We start from the raw sequence: 20,690 nt of genomic DNA, 5'->3' as shown, positions 1-20,690 counted from the left end.
CGACAGGCGTGAATGGAGGGACGAATGGAGACGTGTCGTCTTCAGCGATGAGAGTCGCTTCTGCCTTGAGTAAATGATGGTCGTATGCGTGTTTGGCGCCGTGCAGGTGAGCGCCACAATCAGGACTGCATACGACCGAGGCACACAGGGCCAACACAAGGCATCATGGTGTGGGGAGCGATCTCCTACACTGACCGTACACCACTGGTGATCATCGAAGGGACACTGAATAGTGCACGGTACATCCAAACCGTCATCGAACCCATCGTTCTACCAATCCTAGACCGGCAAGGGAACTTGCTGTTCCAACAGGACAATGCACGACCGCATGTATCCCGTGCCACCCAACGTGCTCTAGAAGGTGTAAGTCAACTACCCTGGCCAGCAAGATCTCCGGATCTGTCCCCCATTGAGCATGTTTGGGACTGGATGAAGCGTCGTCTCACGCGGTCTGCACGTCCAGCACGAACGCTGGTCCAACTGAGGCGCCAGGTGGAAATGGCATGGCAAGCCGTTCCACAGGACTACATCCAGCATCTCTACGATCGTCTCCATGGGAGAATAGCAGCCTGCATTGCTGCGAAAGGTGGATATACACTGTACTAGTGCCGATATTGTGCATGCTCTGTTGCCTGTGTCTACGTGCCTGTGGTTCCGTCAGTGTGATCATGTGATGTATCTGACCCCAGGAATGTGTCAATAAAGTTTCCCCTTCCTGGGACAATGAATTCACGGTGTTCTTATTTAATTTCCAGGAGTGTATAACTAGTGTCACAGGGATGGTTCCAAACATAGACAGTAATAAGAGTTAGTCTTCTTGTACTTAAGTCGGCATTGTGCCTTTTCTATTTAATTCCGATGCAATTTAAGTGTTTCATCGGCAATAAGAAGGTCAGAGGGATACAGTAAACCTGAAGTGAAGCATCGGAATCTATAACTAGTGTCACAGGAATGGTTCAAAACATAGTAAGAAGAGTCATTCTTCTTGTACTTAAGTCGGCATTGTGCCTTTTCTATTTAATTCCGATGCAATATCTGCGTTTCATCGTCAATAAGAAGGTCAGAGGGATACAGTAAACCTGAAGTGAGGCATCGGAAACTATAACTAGTGTCACAGGAATGGTTCCAAACATAGTCAGTAAGAAGAGTCAGTCTTCTTGTACTTAAGTCGGCATTGTGCCTTATCTATTTAATTCCGATGCAATTTCTGTGTTTCATCGTCAATAAGAAGGTCCAAGGGATACAGTAAACCTGAAGTGAATCATCGTAATCTATAACTAGTGTCACAGGAATGGTTCAAAACATAGTCAGTACGAAGAGTCTGTCCTCTTGTACTTAAGTCGGCATTGTGCATTTTGTATTTAATTCCGATGCAATTTCTGTGTTTCATCGTCAATAAGAAGGTCCTAGGGATAGAGTAAACCTGATGTGAAGCATCGGAATCTATAACTAATGTCACAGGAATCGTTCAAACATAGACAGTTGGAAGAAACAATCCTCTTGTACTTAAGTCGGCATTGTGCCTTTTGTATTTAGTTCCGATGCAATTTCTGTGTTTCATCGTCAATAAGAAGGTCCAAAGGATACAGTAAACGTGAAGTGAAGCATCGGAATCTATAACTAATGTCACAGGAATCGTTCAAAACATAGACAGTAGGAAGAGTCAGTCTTCTTGTACTTAAGTCGGCATTGTGCCTTTTCTATTTAATTACGATGCAATTTCAGTGTTTCATGGTCAATAAGAATGTCAGAGGGATAAAGTAACCCTGAAGTGAAGCATCGGAATCTGTAACTAGCGTCACAGGAATGGTTCAAAACATAGACAGAAAGAGGAGTCAGTCTTCTTGTACTTAAGTCGGCATTGTGCCTTTTCCATTTAATTCCGATGAAATTTCTATGTTTCATCGTCAATAAGAGGGTCCAAGGGATACAGTAAACCTGACTGAAGCATCGGATTCTATAACTAGTGTCACTGGAATAGTTCCAAACATAGACAGTAATAAGAGTTAGTCTTCTTGTACTAAAGTCGGCATTGTGCATTTTCTATTTAATTCCGATGAAATTTCTGTGTTTCATCGGCAATAAGAAGGTCAGAGGGATACAGTAAACCTGAAGTGAAGCTTCGGAATCCATAACTAGTGTCACAGGAATGGTTCAAAACATAGACAGCAAGGAGAGTCAGTCTTCTTGTACTTAAGTCGGCATTGTGCCTTTTCTATTTAATTCCGATTTCAATATCTGTGTTTCATCGTCAATAAGAAGGTCCAAGGGATACAGTAAACCTGAAGTGAATCATCGTAATCTATAACTAGTGTCACAGGAATGGTTCAAAACATAGTCAGTACGAAGAGTCTGTCTTCTGGTACTTAAGTCGGCATTGTGCATTTTGTATTTAATTCCGATGCAATTTCTGTATTTCATCGTCAATAAGAAGGTCAGAGGGATACAGTAAACCTGAAGTGAAGCATCGGAATTTTATAACAAGTGTCACAGGAATGGTTCAAAACAGTCAGTAAGAAGAGTCAGTCTTCTTGTACTTAAGTCGGCATTGTGCCTTTTGTATTTAATTCCGAAGCTATTTCTGCATTTCGTCGCCAATTAGAAGGTCCAAAGGATAAAGTAAGCCTGAAGTGAAGCATCGGAGTCAATAACTAATGTCACAGGAATCGTTCAAAACATAGACAGTAGGCAGAGTCAGTCTTCTTGTACTTAAGTCGGCATTGTGCCTTTTGTATTTAATTCCGATGCAATTTCTTTGTTTCATCGTCAAAAAGAGGGTCAGAGGGATACAGTAAACCTGAAGTGAAGCATCGGAATCTGTAACCAGTGTCACAGGAATGGTTCAAAACATACACAGTAGGAAGAGTCAGTCTTCTTGAACTTAAGTTGGCATTGTGCCTTTTGTATTTAATTTCGATGCAATATCTGTGTTTCATCGTCAATAAGAAGGTCCATGGGATACGGTAACCCTGAAGTGAAGCATCGGAATCTGTAACTAGCGTCACAGGAATGGTTCAAAACGTAGACAGAAAGAAAAGTCAGTCTTCTTGTACTTAAGTCGGCATTGTGCCTTTTCTATTTAATTCCGATGCAATTTCTGTGTTTCATCGTCAATGAGAAGGTCCAAGGGATACAGTAAACCTGAAGTGAAGCATCGTAATCTATAACTAGTGTCACAGGAATGGCTCAAAACATAGACAGTAAAAAGAGTCAGCCTTCTTGTACTTAAGTCGGCATTGTGCCTATTCTATTTAATTCCGATGCAATTTCTGCGTTTCATCGTCAATAAGAAGGTCAGAGGGATACAGTAAACCTGAAGTGAAGCATCGTAATCTATAACTAGTGTCACAGGAATGGTTCAAAACATAGTCAGTAAGAAGAGTCAGTGTTCTTGTACTTAAGTCGGCATTGTGCCTTTTCTATTTAATTCCGATGCAAAATCTGTGTTTCATCGTCAATAAGAAGGTCAGAGGGATACAGTAAACCTGAAGTGAGGCAACGGAATCTATAACTAGTGTCACAGGAATGGTTCCAAACATAGTCAGTAAGAAGAGTCAGTCTTCTTTTACTTAAGTCGGCATTGAGCCTTTTCTATTTAATTCCGATGCAATTTCTGTGTTTCATCCTCAATAAGAAGGTCCAAGGGATACAGTAAAGCTGAAACGAATCATCGTAATCTATAACTACTGTCACAGGAATGGTTCAAAACATAGTCAGTACCAAGAGACAGTCTTCTTGTAATTAAGTCGGCATTGTGCCATTTGTATTTAATTCCGATGCAATTTCTGTGTTTCATCGTCAATAAGAAGGTCAGAGGGATACAGTAAACCTGAAGTGCAGCATCGGAATCTATAACTAGTGTCACAGGAATGGTTCTAAACATAGACAGTAAGAAGGGTCAGTCTTCTTGTACTTAAGTCGGCATTGTTCCTTTTATATTTAATTCCGATGCAATATCTGTGTTTCATCGTCAATAAGAAGGTGCAAGGGATACAGTAAACCTGAAGTGAAGCATCGCAATCTATAACTAGTGTCACAGGAATTGTTCTAAACATAGACAGTAAGAAGGGTCAGTCTTCTTGTACTTAAGTCGGCATTGTGCCTTTTGTATTTAATTCCGATGCAATTTCTGTGTTTCATCGTCAAAAAGAAGGTCAGAGGGATACAGTAAACCAAAAGTGAAGCCTCGGAATCTATAACTAGTGTCACAGGAATGGTTCAAAACATAGACAGTAGGAAGAGTCAGTCTTCTTGTACTTAAGTCGGCATTGTGCCTTTTCCATTTAATTCCGATGCAATTTCTATGTTTCATCGTCAATAAGAAGGTCCAAGGGATACAGTAAACCTGACTGAAGCATCGGATTCTATAACTAGTGTCACAGGAATGGTTCCAAACATAGACAGTAATAAGAGTTAATCTTCTTGTACTTAAGTCGGCATTGTGCATTTTCTATTTAATTCCGATGCAAATTCTGTGTTTCATCGGCAATAAGAAGGTCAGAGGGATACAGTAAACCTGAAGTAAAGCATCGGAATCTATAACTAGTGTCACAGGAATGGTTCAAAACATAGTCAGTAAGAAGAGTTAGTCTTCTTGTACTTAAGTCGGCATTGTGCCTTTTCTATTTAATTCCGATGCAATATCTGTGCTTCATCGTCAATAAGAAGGTCAGAGGGATACAGTAAACCTGAAGTGAGGCATCGGAAACTATAACTAGTGTCACAGGAATGGTCCCAAACATAGTCAGTAAGAAGTGTCAGTCTTCTTGCACTTAAGTCGGCATTGTGCCTTTTCTATTTAATTCCGATGCAATTTCTGTGTTTCATCGTCAATAAGAAGGTCCAAGGAATACAGTAAACCTGAAGTGAATCATCGTAATCTATAACTAGTGTCACAGGAATGGTTCAAAACATAGTCAGTACGAAGAGTCAGTCTTCTTGTACTTAAGTCGGCATTGTGCATTTTGTATTTAATTCCGATGCAATTTCTGTATTTCATCGTCAAAAAGAAGGTCAGAGGGATACAGTAAACCTGAAGTGAAGCATCGGAATCTATAACAAGTGTCACAGGAATGGTTCAAAACAGTCAGTAAAAAGAGTCAGTCTTCTTGTACTTAAGTCGGCATTGTGCCTTTTGTATTTAAATCCGAAGCTATTTCTGCATTTCGTCGCCAATTAGAAGGTCCAAAGGATAAAGTAAACCTGAAGTGAAGCATCGGAATCAATAACTAATGTCACAGGAATCGTTCAAAACATAGACAGAAGGCAGAGTCAGTCTTCTTGTACTTAAGTCGGCATTGTGCCTTTTGTATTTAATTCCGATGCAATTTCTGTGTTTCATCGTCAAAAAGAAGGTCAGAGGGATACAGTGAACCTGAAGTGAAGCATCAGAATCTGTAACTAGTGTCACAGGAATGGTTCAAAACATAGACTGTAGGAAGAGTCAGTCTTCTTGAACTTAAGTCGGCATTGTGGCTTTTGTATTTAATTCCGATGCAATATCTGTGTTTCATCGTCAATAAGAAGGTCCAAGGGATACAGTAACCCTGAAGTGAAGCATCGGAATCTGTAACTAGCGTCACAGGAATGGTTCTAAACATAGACAGAAAGAAAAGTCTGTCTTCTTGTACTTAAGTCGGCATTGTGCCTTTTCTATTTAATTCCGATGCAATTTCTGTGTTTCATCGTCAATGAGAAGGTCCAAGGGATACAGTAAACCTGAAGTGAAGCATCGTAATCTATAACTAGTGTCACAGGAATGGCTCAAAACATAGACAGTAAAAAGAGTCAGCCTTCTTGTACTTAAGTCGGCATTGTGCCTATTCTATTTAATTCCGATGCAATTTCTGCGTTTCATCGTCACTAAGAAGGTCAGAGGGATAAAGTAACCCTGAAGTGAAGCATCGTAATCTATAACTAGTGTCACAGGAATGGTTTAAAACATAGTCAGTAAGAAGAGTCAGTGTTCTTGTACTTAAGTCGGAATTGTGCCTTTTCTATTTAATTCCGATGCAAAATCTGTGTTTCATTGTCAATAAGAAGGTCAGAGGGATACAGTAAACCTGAAGTGAGGCAACGGAATCTATAACTAGTGTCACAGGAATGGTTCCAAACATAGTCAGTAAGAAGAGTGAGTCTTCTTTTACTTAAGTCGGCATTGAGCCTTTTGTATTTAATTCCGATGCAATTTCTGTGTTTCATCGTCAATAAGAAGGTCCAAGGGATACAGTAAAGCTGAAATGAATCATCGTAATCTATAACTACTGTCACAGGAATGGTTCAAAACATAGTCAGTACGTAGAGTCAGTCTTCTTGTAATTAAGTCGGCATTGTGCCATTTGTATTTAATTCCGATGCAATTTCTGTGTTTCATCGTCAATAAGAAGGTGAGAGGGCTACAGTAATCCTGAAGTGCAGCATCGGAATCTATAAATAGTGTCACAGGAATGGTTCTAAACATAGACAGTAAGAAGGGTCAGTCTTCTTGTACTTAAGTCGGCATTGTTCCTTTTGTATTTAATTCCGATGCAATATCTGTGTTTCATCGTCAATAAGAAGGTGCAAGGGATACAGTTAACCTGAAGTGAAGCATCGGAATGTATAACTAGTGTCACAGGAATTGTTCTAAACATAGACAGTAAGAAGGTGCAAGGGATACAGTAAACCTGAAGTGAAGCATCGGAATGTATAACTAGTGTCACAGGAATTGTTCTAAACATAGACAGTAAGAAGACTCAGTCTTCTTGTACTTACGTCGGCAATGTGCCTTTTCTATTTAATTCCAATGCAATTTCTGTATTTCGTCGCCAATAAGAAAGTCCAAGGGATATAGTAAACCTGAAGTGAAGCATTGGAATCTATAACTAATGTCACAGGAATCGTTCATGCATAGACAGTAGGAAGAGTCAGTCTTCTTGTACTTAAGGCGGCATTGTGCCTTTTGTATTTAGTTCCGATGCAATTTCTGTGTTTCATCGTCAATAAGAAGGTCCTAGGGAAAGAGTAAACCTGAAGTGAAGCATCGGAATCTATAACTAGTGTCACAGGAAAGGTTCAAAGCATAGACAGTAAGAAGGGTCAGTCTTCTTGTACTTAAGTCGGCATTGTGCCTTTTGTATTTAATTCCGATGCAATATCTGTGTTTCACCGTCAATGCGACGGTGCAAGGGATACAGTAAACCTGAAGTGAAGCATCGGAATCTATAACTAGTGTCACAGGAATGGTTCAAAACATAGTCAGTAAGAAGAGTCAGTCTTCTTGTGCTTAAGTCGGCATTGTGCCTTTTCTATTTAATTCCAATGCAATATCTGTGTTTCATCGTCAATAAGAAGGTCAGAGGGATACAGTAAACCTGAAGTGAGGCATCGGAATCTATAACTAGTGTCACAGGAATGGTTCCAAACATAGTCAGAAAGAAGAGTCAGTCCTCATGTACTTAAGTCGGCATTGTGCCTTTTGTATTTAATTCCAACGCAATTTCTGTATTTCGTCGCCAATAAGAAGGTCCAAAGGAAACAGTAAACCTGAAGTGAAGCATCGGAATCTAAAACCAATGTCACAGGAATCTTTCAAAACATAGACAGTAGGAATAGTCAGTCTACTTGTACATAAGTCGGCATTGTGCCTTTTGTATTTAATTCCGATGCAATTTGTGTGTTTCATCGCCAATAACAAGGTCCAACGGATACAGTAAACATGAAGTGAAGCATCGGAATCTGTAACTAGTGTCACAGGAATGGTTCAAAACATAGACAGTAGGAAGATTCAGTCTTCTTGTACTTAAGTCGGCATTGTACCTTTTCTATTTAATTCCGATGCAATTTCAGTGTTTCATCGTCAATTAGAATGTCAGAGGGATACAGTAACAATGAAGTGAAGCATCGGAATCTGTAACTAGCGTCACAGGAATGGTTCAAACATAGACAGAAAGAAGAGTCAGTCTTGTTGTACTTAAGTCGGCATTGTGCCTTTTCTATTTATTTCCGATGCAATTTCTGTGTTTCATCGTCAATAAAAAGGTCCAAGGGATACAGTAAACCTGAAGTGAAGCATCGGAATCTGAAACTAGTGTCACAGGAATGGTTCCAAACATAGTCAGTAAGAAGAGTCAGTCTTCTTGTCCTGAAGTCGGCATTGTGCCTTTTCTATTTAATTCCGATGCAATTTCTGTGTTTCATCGTCAATAAGAAGGTCAAAGGGATACAGTAAACCTGAAGTGAATCATCGTAGTCTATAACTAGTGTCACAGGAATGGTTCAAAACGTAGTCAGTACGAAGAGTCAGTCTTCTTGTACTTAAGTCGGCATTGTGCTTTTGTATTTAATTCCGATGCAATTTCTGTGTTTCATCGTCAATAAGAAGGTCAGAGGGATACAGTAAACCTGAAGTGAAGCATCGGATACTATAACTGGTGTCACAGGAGTGGTTCTAAACATAGACAGTATGAAGGGTCAGTCTTCTTGTACTTAAGTCGGCATTGTGTCTTTTGAATTTAATTCCGATGCAATATCTGTGTTTCATCGTCAATAAGAAGGTGCAAGGGATACAGTAAACCTGATGTGAAGGATTGGAATCTAAAACTAGTTTCACAGGAGTAGGTTAAAACATAGACAGTAGGAATAGTCAGTCTTCTTGTACTTAAGTAGACATTGTGCCTTTGTATTTAATTCCGATGCAATTTCTGTGTTTCATCGTCAATAAGAAGGTTAGAGGGATACAGTAAACCTGAAGTGAAGCATCGGAATCTATAACTAGTGTCACAGGAATGGTTCAAAACATAGAAAGTAAGAAGAGACAGTCCTCTAGTACTTAAGTCGGCAATGTGCCTTTTGTATTTAATTCCGATGCATTATCTGTGTTTCATCGTCAATAAGAAGGTCCAAGGGATACAGTAAACCAGAAGTGAATCATCGGAATCTATAACTAGTGTCACAGGAATGGTTCAAAACATAGACAGTAGGAAGAGTCAGTCTTCTTGTACTTAAGTCGGCATTGTACCTTTTCTATTTAATTCATATGCAATTTCAGTGTTTCATCGTCAATAAGAATGTCAGAGGGATACAGTAACCCTGAAGTGAAGCATCTGAATCTGTAACTAGCGTCACAGGAATGGTTCAAACAAAGACAGAAAGAAGAGTCAGTCTTCTTGTACTTAAGTCGGCATTGTGCCTTTTCTATTTAATTCCGATGCAATTTCTGTGTTTCATCGTCAATAAGAAGGTCCAAGGGATACAGTAAACCTGAAGTGAATCATCGTAATCTATAACTAGTGTCACAGGAATGGTTCAAATCATAGTCAGTACGAAGAGTCAGTCTTCTTGTACTTAAGTCGGCATTGTGCCTTTTCTATTTAATTTCGATGCAATTTCTGTGTTTCATCGTCAGTAAGAAGGTCCAAGGGATACAGTAAACCTGAGTGAAGCATCGGAATCTATAACTAGTGTCACAGGAATGGTTCAAAACACAGACAGTAAGAAGAGTCAGTAATCTTGTACTTAAGTCGGCAATGTGCCTTTTCTGTTTCATTCCAATGCAATTTCTGTATTTCGTCGCCAATAAGAAGGTCCAAAGGAAACAGTAAACCTGAAGTGAAGCATCGGAATCTAAAACTAATGTCACAGGAATCGTTCAAAACATAGACAGTAGGAAGAGTCAGTCTACTTGTACTTAAGTCGGCATTATGCCTTTTGTATTTAATTCCGATACAATTTGTGTGTTTCATCGCCAATAACAAGGTCCAACGGATACAGTAAACATGAAGTGAAGCATCGGAATCTGTAACTAGTGTCACAGGAATGGTTCAAAACATAGACAGTAGGAAGAGTCAGTCTTCTTGTACTTAAGTCGGCATTGTACCTTTTCTATTTAATTCCAATGCCATTTCAGTGTTTCATCGTCAATAAGAATGTCAGAGGGATACAGTAACAATGAAGTGAAGCATCGGAATCTGTAACTAGCGTCACAGGAATGGTTCAAACATAGAGAGTAAGAAGAGTCAGTCCTCCTGTACTTAAGTCGGCAATGTGATTTTTCTATTTAATTCCAATGCAATTTCTGTATTTCGTCGCCAATAAGAAAATCCAAAGGAAACAGTAAACCTGAAGTAAAGCATCGGAATCTATAACTAATGTCACTGGAATCGTTCAAAACATAGACAGTAGGAAGAGTCAGTCTTCTTGTACTTAAGTCGGCATTGTGCCTTTTGTATTTAATTCCGATGCAATTACTGTGTTTCATCGTCAATAAGAAGGTCCAACGGATAGAGTAAACATGAAGTGAAGCATCGGAATCTATAACTAGTGTCACAGGAATGGTTCAATACATAGACAGTAGGAAGAGTCAGTCTTCTTGTACTGAAGTCGGCATTGTGCCTTTTCTGTTTAATTCCGATGCAATATCTGTGTTTCATCGTCAATAAGAAGGTCAGAGGGATACAGTAAACCTGAAGTGAGGCATCGGAATCTGAAACTAGTGTCACAGGAATGGTTCCAAACATAGTCAGTAAGAAGAGTCAGTCTTCTTGTACTGAAGTCGGCATTGTGCCTTTTCTATTTAATTCCGATGCAATTTCTGTGTTTCATCGTCAATAAGAAGGTCAAAGGGATACAGTAAACCTGAAGTGAATCATCGTAATCTATAACTAGTGTCACAGGAATGGTTCAAAACGTAGTCAGTACGAAGAGTCAGTCTTCTTGTACTTAAGTCGGCATTGTGCTTTTGTATTTAATTCCGATGCAATTTCTGTGTTTCATCGTCAATAAGAAGGTCAGAGGGATACAGTAAACCTGACGTGAAGCATCGGATACAATAACTGGTGTCACAGGAGTGGTTCTAAACATAGACAGTATGAAGGGTCAGTCTTCTTGTACTTAAGTCGGCATTGTGTCTTTTGAATTTAATTCCGATGCAATATCTGTGTTTCATCGTCAATAAGAAGGTGCAAGGGATACAGTAAACCTGAAGTGAAGCATTGGAATCTAAAACTAGTTTCACAGGAGTAGGTTAAAACATAGACAGTAAGAAGAGTCAGTCTTCTTGTACTTAAGTAGACATTGTGCCTTTGTATTTAATTCCGATGCAATTTCTGTGTTTCATCGTCAATAAGAAGGTTAGAGGGATACAGTAAACCTGAAGTGAAGCATCGGAATCTATAACTAGTGTCACAGGAATGGTTCAAAACATAGAAAGTAAGAAGAGTCAGTCCTCTAGTACTTAAGTCGGCAATGTGCCTTTTGTATTTAATTCCGATGCATTATCTGTGTTTCATCGTCAATAAGAAGGTCCAAGGGATACAGTAAACCAGAAGTGAAGCATCGGAATCTATAAATAGTGTAACAGGAATGGTTCAAAACATAGACAGTAGGAAGAGTCAGTCTTCTTGTACTTAAGTCGGCATTGTACCTTTTCTATTTAATTCAGATGCAATTTCAGTGTTTCATCGTCAATAAGAATGTCAGAGGGATACAGTAACCCTGAAGTGAAGCATCTGAATCTGTAACTAGCGTCACAGGAATGGTTCAAACAAAGACAGAAAGAAGAGTCAGTCTTCTTGTACTTAAGTCGGCATTGTGCCTTTTCTATTTAATTCCGATGCAATTTCTGTGTTTCATCGTCAATAAGAAGGTCCAAGGGATACAGTAAACCAGAAGTGAAGCATCGGAATCTATAACTAGTATCACAGGAATGGTTCAAAACATAGAGAGTAAGAAGAGTCAGTCCTCCTGTACTTAAGTCGGCAATGTGATTTTTCTATTTAATTCCAATGCAATTTCTGTATTTCGTCGCCAATAAGAAAATCCAAAGGAAACAGTAAACCTGAAGTAAAGCATCGGAATCTATAACTAATGTCACTGGAATCGTTCAAAACATAGACAGTAGGAAGAGTCAGTCTTCTTGTACTTAAGGCGGCATTGTGCCTTTTGTATTTAATTCCGATGCAATTACTGTGTTTCATCGTCAATAAGAAGGTCCAACGGATAGAGTAAACATGAAGTGAAGCATCGGAATCTATAACTAGTGTCACAGGAATGGTTCAATACATAGACAGTAGGAAGAGTCAGTCTTCTTGTACTGAAGTCGGCATTGTGCCTTTTCTGTTTAATTCCGATGCAATATCTGTGTTTCATCGTCAATAAGAAGGTCAGAGGGATACAGTAAACCTGAAGTGAGGCATCGGAATCTGAAACTAGTGTCACAGGAATGGTTCCAAACATAGTCAGTAAGAAGAGTCAGTCTTCTTGTACTGAAGTCGGCATTGTGCCTTTTCTATTTAATTCCGATGCAATTTCTGTGTTTCATCGTCAATAAGAAGGTCAAAGGGATACAGTAAACCTGAAGTGAATCATCGTAATCTATAACTAGTGTCACAGGAATGGTTCAAAACGTAGTCAGTACGAAGAGTCAGTCTTCTTGTACTTAAGTCGGCATTGTGCTTTTGTATTTAATTCCGATGCAATTTCTGTGTTTCATCGTCAATAAGAAGGTCAGAGGGATACAGTAAACCTGACGTGAAGCATCGGATACAATAACTGGTGTCACAGGAGTGGTTCTAAACATAGACAGTATGAAGGGTCAGTCTTCTTGTACTTAAGTCGGCATTGTGTCTTTTGAATTTAATTCCGATGCAATATCTGTGTTTCATCGTCAATAAGAAGGTGCAAGGGATACAGTAAACCTGAAGTGAAGCATTGGAATCTAAAACTAGTTTCACAGGAGTAGGTTAAAACATAGACAGTAAGAAGAGTCAGTCTTCTTGTACTTAAGTAGACATTGTGCCTTTGTATTTAATTCCGATGCAATTTCTGTGTTTCATCGTCAATAAGAAGGTTAGAGGGATACAGTAAACCTGAAGTGAAGCATCGGAATCTATAACTAGTGTCACAGGAATGGTTCAAAACATAGAAAGTAAGAAGAGTCAGTCCTCTAGTACTTAAGTCGGCAATGTGCCTTTTGTATTTAATTCCGATGCATTATCTGTGTTTCATCGTCAATAAGAAGGTCCAAGGGATACAGTAAACCAGAAGTGAAGCATCGGAATCTATAAATAGTGTCACAGGAATGGTTCAAAACATAGACAGTAGGAAGAGTCAGTCTTCTTGTACTTAAGTCGGCATTGTACCTTTTCTATTTAATTCAGATGCAATTTCAGTGTTTCATCGTCAATAAGAATGTCAGAGGGATACAGTAACCCTGAAGTGAAGCATCTGAATCTGTAACTAGCGTCACAGGAATGGTTCAAACAAAGACAGAAAGAAGAGTCAGTCTTCTTGTACTTAAGTCGGCATTGTGCCTTTTCTATTTAATTCCGATGCAATTTCTGTGTTTCATCGTCAATAAGAAGGTCCAAGGGATACAGTAAACCAGAAGTGAAGCATCGGAATCTATAACTAGTATCACAGGAATGGTTCAAAACATAGAGAGTAAGAAGAGTCAGTCCTCCTGTACTTAAGTCGGCAATGTGATTTTTCTATTTAATTCCAATGCAATTTCTGTATTTCGTCGCCAATAAGAAAATCCAAAGGAAACAGTAAACCTGAAGTAAAGCATCGGAATCTATAACTAATGTCACTGGAATCGTTCAAAACATAGACAGTAGGAAGAGTCAGTCTTCTTGTACTTAAGTCGGCATTGTGCCTTTTGTATTTAATTCCGATGCAATTACTGTGTTTCATCGTCAATAAGAAGGTCCAACGGATACAGTAAACATGAAGTGAAGCATCGGAATCTATAACTAATGTCACAGGAATGGTTCAATACATAGACAGTAGGAAGAGTCAGTCTTCTTGTACTGAAGTCGGCATTGTGCCTTTTCTGTTTAATTCCGATGCAATATCTGTGTTTCATCGTCAATAAGAAGGTCAGAGGGATACAGTAAACCTGAAGTGAGGCATCGGAATCTATAACTAGTGTCACAGGAATGGTTCCAAACATAGTCAGTAAGAAGAGTTAGTCTTCTTGTACTTAAGTCGGCATTGTGAATTTTCTATTTAATTCCGATGCAATTTCTGTGTTTCATCGTCAATAAGAAGGTCCAAGGGATAAAGTAAACATGAGGTGAATCATCGTAATCTATAACTAGTGTCACACGAATGGTTCAAAACGTAGTCAGTACGAAGAGTCAGTCTTCTTGTACTTAAGTCGGCATTGTGCCTTTTGTATTTAATTCCGATGCAATTTCTGTGTTTCATCGTCACTAAGAAGGTCAGAGGGATACAGTAAACCTGAAGTGAAACATCGGATACTATAACTGGTGTCACAGGAGTGATTCTAAACATAGACAGTATGAAGGGTCAGTCTTCTTGTCCTTAAGTCGGCATTGTGCCTTGTGAATTTAATTCCGATGCAATATCTGTGTTTCATCGTCAATAAGAAGGTGCAAGGGATACAGTAAACCTGAAGTGAAGCATTGGAATCTAAAACTACTTTCACAGGAGTAGGTCAAAACATAGACAGTGAGAAGAGTCAGTCTTCTTGTACTTAAGTAGACATTGTGCCTTTTGTATTTAATTCCGATGCAATTTCTGTGTTTCATCGTCAATACGAAGGTTAGAGGGATACAGTAAACCTGAAGTGAAGCATCGGATTCTATAACTAGTGGCACAGGAATGGTTCAAATCAGTCAGTAAGAAGAGTCAGTCGTCTTGTACTCAAGTCGGCATTGTGCCTTTTGTATTTAATTCCGAAGCATTTTCTGTTATTCATCGTCAATAAGAAGGGCCAAGGGATACAGTAAACCTGAAGTGAAGCATCGGTATCTATAACTAGTGTCACAGGAATGGGTCAAGTAATAGACAGTAAGCAGAGTCAGTCTTCTTGTACTTAAGTCGGCAATGTGCCTTTTGTATTTAATTCCAATGCAATTTCTGTATTTCGCCGCCAATAAGAAGGTCCAAAGGATACAGTAAACCTGAAGTGAAGCATCGGAATCTATAACTAGTGTCACAGGAATGGTTCAAAACAGTCAGTAAGATGAGTCAGTCTTCTTGTACATAAATCGGCATTATGCCTTTTGTATTTAATTCCGATGCAATTTCTGTACTTCGTCGCACAATAAAAAAGGTCCAAAGGATACAGTAAACCTGAAGTGAAGCATCGGTATCTGTAACTAGTGTCACAGGAATCGTTCAAATCATAGACAGTAGGAAGAGTCAGTCTTCTTGTACTTAACTCGGCATTGTGCCTTTTGTATTGAATTCCCATGCAATTTCTGTGTTACATCGTCAAAAAGATGGTCAGAAGGATACAGTAAACCTGAAGTGAAGCATCGTAATCTGTAACTAGTGTCACAGGAATGGTTCAAAACATAGACAGTAGGAAGAGTCAGTCTTCTAGTACTTAAGTCGGCATTGTGCCTTTTGTATTTAATTCCGATGCAATTACTGTGTTTCATCGTCAATAAGAACGTCCAAGGGATACGGTAACCCAGAAGTGAAGCATCGGAATCTATAACTAGTCTCACAGGAATGGTCCAAAACATAGACAGTAGGAAGAGTCAGTCTTCTTGTACTTAAGTCGACATTGTACCTTTTCTATTTAATTCCGATGCAATTTCTGCGTTTCATCGTCAATAAGTATGTTAGAGGGATACAGTAACCCTGAAGTGAAGCATCGGAATCTGTAACTAGCGTCACAGGAATGGTTCAAAACATAGACAGAAAGAAGAGTCAGTCTTCTTGTACTTCTGTCGGCATTGTTCCTTTTCTATTTAATTCCGATGCAATTTCTGTGTTTCATCGTCAATAAGAAGGTCCAAGGGATACAGTAAACCTGAAGTGAAGCATCGGAATCTATAACTAGTGTCACAGGAGTAGTTCAAAGCATAGACAGTAAGAAGAGTCAGTCTTCTTGTACTTAAGTCGGCATTGTGCCTTTTGTATTTAATTCCGATGCAATTACTGTGTTTCATCGTCAATAAGAAGGTCCAACGGATACAGTAAACATGAAGTGAAGCATCGGAATCTATAACTAGTGTCACAGGAATGGTTCAATACATAGACAGTAGGAAGAGTCAGTCTTCTTGTACTGAAGTCGGCATTGTGCCTTTTCTGTTTAATTCCGATGCAATATCTGTGTTTCATCGTCAATAAGAAGGTCAGAGGGATACAGTAAACCTAAAGTGAGGCATCGGAATCTATAACTAGTGTCACAGGAATGGTTCCAAACATAGTCAGTAAGAAGAGTTAGTCTTCTTGTACTTACGTCGGCATTGTGCCTTTTCTATTTAATTCCAATGCAATTTCTGTGTTTCATCGTCAATAAGAAGGTGCAAGGGATACAGTAAACCTGAAGTGAAGCATTGGAATCTAAAACTAGTTTCACAGGAGTAGGTTAAAACATAGACAGTAAGAAGAGTCAGTCTTCTTGTACTTAAGTAGACATTGTGCCTTTTGTATTTAATTCCGATGCAATTTCTGTGTTTCATCGTCAATAAGAAGGTTAGAGGGATACAGTAAACCTGAAGTGAAGCACCGGAATCTATAACTAGTGTCACAGGAATGGTTCAAAACATAGAAAGTAAGAAGAGTCAGTCCTCTTGTACTTAAGTCGGCAATGTGCCTTTTGTATTTAATTCCGATGCATTATCTGTGTTTCATCGTCAATAAGAAGGTCCAAGGGATACAGTAAACCAGAAGTGAAGCATCGGAATCTATAACTAGTGTCAAAGGAATGGTTCAAAACATAGACAGTAGGAAGAGTCAGTCTTTTTGTACTTAAGTCGGCATTGTGCTTTTTGTATTTAATTCCGATGCAATTACTGTGTTTCATCGTCAATAAGAACGTCCAAAGGATACAGTAGCCCTGAAGTGAAGCATCGGAATCTATAACTAGTGTCACAGGAATGGTCCAAAACATAGACAGTAGGAAGTGTCAGTGTTCTTGTACTTAAGTCGACATTGTACCTTTTCTATTTAATTCCGATGCAATTTCAGTGTTTCATCAGCAATAATAATGTTAGAGGGATACAGTAACCTTGAAGTGAAGCATCGGAATCTGTAACTAGCGTCACAGGAATGGTTCAAAACATAGACAGAAAGAAGAGTCAGTCTTCTTGTACTTCTGTCGGCATTGTTCCTTTTCTATTTAATTCCGATGCAATTTCTGTGTTTCATCGTCAATAAGAAGGTCCAAGGGATACAGTAAATCTGAAGTGAAACATCGGAATCTATAACTAGTGTCACAGGAATGGTTCAAAACGTAGACAGTAAGAAGAGTCAGTCTTCTTGTACTTAAGTCGGCATTGTGCTTTTTATGTTTAATTCCGATGCAATTTCTGTGTTTCATCGTCAATATGATGGTCAGAGGGACACAGTAAACCTGAAGTGAAGCATCGGAATCTATAACTAATGTTACAGGAATCGTTCAAAACATAGACTGTAGGAAGAGTCAGTCTTCTTGTACTTAAGTCGGCATTGTGCCTTTTGTGTTTAATTCCAATGCAATTTCTGCGTTTCATCGTCAAAAAGAAGGTCAGAGGGATACAGTAAACCTGAAGTGAAGCATCGGATCTATAACAAGTGTCACGGGAATGGTTCAAAACAGTCAGTAAGAAGAGTCAGTCTTCTTGTACTTAAGTCGGCATTGTGCCTTTTGTATTTAATTCCGAAGCTATTTCTGCATTTCGTCGCCAATTAGAAGGTCCAAAGGATACAGAAAACCTGAAGTGAAGCATCGGAATCAATAACTAATGTTACAGGAATCGTTCAAAGCATAGACAGTAGGAAGAGTCAGTCTTCTTGTTCTTAAGTCGGCATTGTGCCTTTTGTATTTAATTCCGATGCAATTTCTGTGTTTCATCGTTAAAAGGAGGTCAGTGGGATACCGTAAACCTGAAGTGAAACATCGGATACTATAACTGGTGTCACAGGAGTGATTCTAAACATAGACAGTATGAAGGGTCAGTCTTCTTGTCCTTAAGTCGGCATTGTGCCTTGTGAATTTAATTCCGATGCAATATCTGTGTTTCATCGTCAATAAGAAGGTGCAAGGGATACAGTAAACCTGAAGTGAAGCATTGGAATCTAAAACTACTTTCACAGGAGTAGGTCAAAACATAGACAGTGAGAAGAGTCAGTCTTCTTGTACTTAAGTAGACATTGTGCCTTTTGTATTTAATTCCGATGCAATTTCTGTGTTTCATCGTCAATACGAAGGTTAGAGGGATACAGTAAACCTGAAGTGAAGCATCGGATTCTATAACTAGTGGCACAGGAATGGTTCAAATCAGTCAGTAAGAAGAGTCAGTCGTCTTGTACTCAAGTCGGCATTGTGCCTTTTGTATTTAATTCCGATGCATTTTCTGTTATTCATCGTCAATAAGAAGGGCCAAGGGATACAGTAAACCTGAAGTGAAGCATCGGTATCTATAACTAGTGTCACAGGAATGGGTCAAGTAATAGACAGTAAGCAGAGTCAGTCTTCTTGTACTTAAGTCGGCAATGTGCCTTTTGTATTTAATTCCAATGCAATTTCTGTATTTCGCCGCCAATAAGAAGGTCCAAAGGATACAGTAAACCTGAAGTGAAGCATCGGAATCTATAACTAGTGTCACAGGAATGGTTCAAAACAGTCAGTAAGATGAGTCAGTCTTCTTGTACATAAATCGGCATTATGCCTTTTGTATTTAATTCCGATGCAATTTCTGTACTTCGTCGCACAATAAAAAAGGTCCAAAGGATACAGTAAACCTGAAGTGAAGCATCGGTATCTGTAACTAGTGTCACAGGAATCGTTCAAATCATAGACAGTAGGAAGAGTCAGTCTTCTTGTACTTAACTCGGCATTGTGCCTTTTGTATTGAATTCCCATGCAATTTCTGTGTTACATCGTCAAAAAGATGGTCAGAAGGATACAGTAAACCTGAAGTGAAGCATCGTAATCTGTAACTAGTGTCACAGGAATGGTTCAAAACATAGACAGTAGGAAGAGTCAGTCTTCTAGTACTTAAGTCGGCATTGTGCCTTTTGTATTTAATTCCGATGCAATTACTGTGTTTCATCGTCAATAAGAACGTCCAAGGGATACGGTAACCCAGAAGTGAAGCATCGGAATCTATAACTAGTCTCACAGGAATGGTCCAAAACATAGACAGTAGGAAGAGTCAGTCTTCTTGTACTTAAGTCGACATTGTACCTTTTCTATTTAATTCCGATGCAATTTCTGCGTTTCATCGTCAATAAGTATGTTAGAGGGATACAGTAACCCTGAAGTGAAGCATCGGAATCTGTAACTAGCGTCACAGGAATGGTTCAAAACATAGACAGAAAGAAGAGTCAGTCTTCTTGTACTTCTGTCGGCATTGTTCCTTTTCTATTTAATTCCGATGCAATTTCTGTGTTTCATCGTCAATAAGAAGGTCCAAGGGATACAGTAAACCTGAAGTGAAGCATCGGAATCTATAACTAGTGTCACAGGAGTAGTTCAAAGCATAGACAGTAAGAAGAGTCAGTCTTCTTGTACTTAAGTCGGCATTGTGCCTTTTGTATTTAATTCCGATGCAATTACTGTGTTTCATCGTCAATAAGAAGGTCCAACGGATACAGTAAACATGAAGTGAAGCATCGGAATCTATAACTAGTGTCACAGGAATGGTTCAATACATAGACAGTAGGAAGAGTCAGTCTTCTTGTACTGAAGTCGGCATTGTGCCTTTTCTGTTTAATTCCGATGCAATATCTGTGTTTCATCGTCAATAAGAAGGTCAGAGGGATACAGTAAACCTGAAGTGAGGCATCGGAATCTATAACTAGTGTCACAGGAATGGTTCCAAACATAGTCAGTAAGAAGAGTTAGTCTTCTTGTACTTACGTCGGCATTGTGCCTTTTCTATTTAATTCCAATGCAATTTCTGTGTTTCATCGTCAATAAGAAGGTGCAAGGGATACAGTAAACCTGAAGTGAAGCATTGGAATCTAAAACAAGTTTCACAGGAGTAGGTTAAAACATAGACAGTAAGAAGAGTCAGTCTTCTTGTACTTAAGTAGACATTGTGCCTTTTGTATTTAATTCCGATGCAATTTCTGTGTTTCATCGTCAATAAGAAGGTTAGAGGGATACAGTAAACCTGAAGTGAAGCATCGGAATCTATAACTAGTGTCACAGGAATGGTTCAAAACATAGAAAGTAAGAAGAGTCAGTCCTCTTGTACTTAAGTCGGCAATGTGCCTTTTGTATTTAATTCCGATGCATTATCTGTGTTTCATCGTCAATAAGAAGGTCCAAGGGATACAGTAAACCAGAAGTGAAGCATCGGAATCTATAACTAGTGTCAAAGGAATGGTTCAAAACATAGACAGTAGGAAGAGTCAGTCTTCTCGTACTTAAGTCGGCATTGTGCCTTTTGTATTGAATTCCCATGCAATTTCTGTGTTTCATCATCAAAAAGAAGGTCAGAAGGATACAGTAAACCTGAAGTGAAGCATCGTAATCTGTAACTAGTGTCACAACAATGGTTCAAAACATAGACAGTAGGAAGAGTCAGTCTTTTTGTACTTAAGTCGGCATTGTGCTTTTTGTATTTAATTCCGATGCAATTACTGTGTTTCATCGTCAATAAGAACGTCCAAAGGATACAGTAGCCCTGAAGTGAAGCATCGGAATCTATAACTAGTGTCACAGGAATGGTCCAAAACATAGACAGTAGGAAGTGTCAGTGTTCTTGTACTTAAGTCGACATTGTACCTTTTCTATTTAA

The sequence above is a fragment of the Schistocerca serialis genome, chromosome 6 (assembly GCF_023864345.2).
Source record: "Schistocerca serialis cubense isolate TAMUIC-IGC-003099 chromosome 6, iqSchSeri2.2, whole genome shotgun sequence".
NCBI lineage: Eukaryota > Metazoa > Arthropoda > Insecta > Orthoptera > Acrididae > Schistocerca > Schistocerca serialis.
This window is presented reverse-complemented; position numbering follows the sequence as displayed.